The sequence below is a fragment of the Pundamilia nyererei genome, unplaced genomic scaffold (assembly GCF_000239375.1).
Source record: "Pundamilia nyererei isolate P.nyererei 1_Seehausen unplaced genomic scaffold, PunNye1.0 scaffold00012, whole genome shotgun sequence".
NCBI lineage: Eukaryota > Metazoa > Chordata > Actinopteri > Cichliformes > Cichlidae > Pundamilia > Pundamilia nyererei.
In genome coordinates this window covers 2,630,059-2,631,963 of record NW_005187413.1, presented here as the reverse complement: position 1 = coordinate 2,631,963, position 1,905 = coordinate 2,630,059, and the positions used below count along the sequence as shown (strand labels likewise).

The 1,905-nt window shown below is 39.6% G+C and overlaps 1 protein-coding gene across 2 annotated transcripts in view; it reads right to left on the bottom strand.

The window, feature by feature from the left end:
* The window catches only part of ip6k1 (inositol hexakisphosphate kinase 1), a 32,653-nt gene that overhangs the window by 13,715 nt on the left and 17,033 nt on the right, over positions 1–1,905 (bottom strand). For both annotated transcript variants that reach the window (XM_005724434.2, XM_005724435.1), the window contains exon 2: positions 283–530. The gene's annotated coding sequence lies outside the window, so the exon portion shown is untranslated. The remainder of the gene's footprint in view (positions 1–282; positions 531–1,905) is intronic.

Genomic DNA, 1,905 nt, shown 5'->3' with positions numbered 1-1,905 from the left:
TTACATGAACATCAGGGGCCACATTTATACTGAAACCGTCTGAATGGGCTAAAACGTTTTAGTCATTTCTACTGCGGTATACGTTTGTGCTTTGTATTTTTAAATGATTCACATTTTCTTCATTGTGAATTTTTCAGTCTACACTGGTGAATTCATCTTCACAACTCTCAGGCTAATAGGGGCAAAAACAAGGAAGTGGTTTTGATGAGATGTCTGCTTTGATGCACAGAGAGGAAACTGAACTACAGGTGTGAATGCTAAAAACTCATCCTTTGATCGTACCCTGGGCATGGGCTCGGGTGTGCAGTGACGGGGACGGGGGGGCGCAGGGCACCACGGGCTGCTGGGAGCGCACGCCGGCCCCGGGGGGAGGCGGCGCCAGACCGAAAAACCACCTCGCAAAGCCCCCAATCAGAGTGCTCCAATCCACCGCCGGCACCACGGAGATCCAATCAGGACACGGGGCTGGGGGGCAGAGATGGGGGGACGGCAGGGAAAGCAGGGTGTCAGTTAGGCAGGGTCACCACTTCCTGAAAAGATAGGAAATGACACAATGTCAGTTGTAATAGTTAAGCATTCATTTAAGGTGTACAGTGTTATTTTGTGTGGGGAGAATTGGCTTTCTTTAATGTGATGACTCAAAAACAAACAAAAAAAAAACAACAACTATTGTTAGTGACAGTTCTCTTCAAATATTTCACTTCTTCACATCATTTCTGTGACTGATAAAAACATGACATCAGCTCTAATGGGTCAGAAGCTGGGCTGTCAACTTGCACAATATACTTTTTCACTGGCCTCGGCTCATCAGCTTTTGTCACACCCTATGAATAGCTTTTATATCTTTAAATGTGGAGTTCATTGGAAGTGGAGGACTGGGAGTATCCTTCTAGGAAGACGAAAAAAGAAAAAAAAAAAATCCCATAAACAATGTATTAGATTGTTCTTGAGGAAAAAAAAAAACCCCAATGTTCTCATTTACAACAACTCCAATCAAGTGAATCTGAACTCGCCTTATAAAACAGCATTTCCTGGACAAGCTGCCACAAACAGTTGACATCAAATGCTTCAGTACATCAGCTTCCACCAAACTGTCACACACATGCACGCATGCGTTTTGTGTCTCAATGAGTGGGTTAAGAAAAATCCTGTTAATAACATTGTACTTTAAGTTTTATTACTGGCTATAGAAACCGTGTACATGATACTGCTAAGTGGTCATCTCATATATCTGGAGACCTTCCAGTCAGTTGTTTTTTGTTGTGTTTTAATCTATAAATCTCTGCTTGGCTGGGTTATTTCTTATCTGTTTCTATATGTGTAAATACCACAACAACTAGTATAGCCTACACTCTCATATTGTTATATGAATGTTTGTCTCCAGAGTCACAACGGAATAATCCTGAAATAATCTACAAAAGCAGATGAAATTATCAGAATTGGTTATGATGGGGGGAGATTAAGTCAATTTTACAGGAGAACAAGAGACTAGCTCTTTTGGTCAGTGTGAATGCTTTGATGTCTCTCTCATAATTTTTTTTAAAGTATAATAAATACAAATATATAATGGGCAACTCCTGTGGCATTTTCCATAATTATTTCTTCACTTCTGAACCTTTTCTGTCAGGAAGTTTAAGTATTGACACGATGAAGTCCATTTACTGAAGGATCATCCCCAAAAAGAACATCTCTGTTTAAAGATACCGTACTGATTTTCCTTAAGTGCTCCACACTAATACATTATGTACATTATGATTGAGGATTATTTTCTCATTCACAAAAACATTGCTCAGTAGAATAAAATAAAATCAAAGGCTTGTTTTTCTAAACAAAGACTGTTAAATCCATGACGTGACAAGATGTGACCGTTAGTACTTTAAAATGTAGCTCTCATTTTTTTTCTGT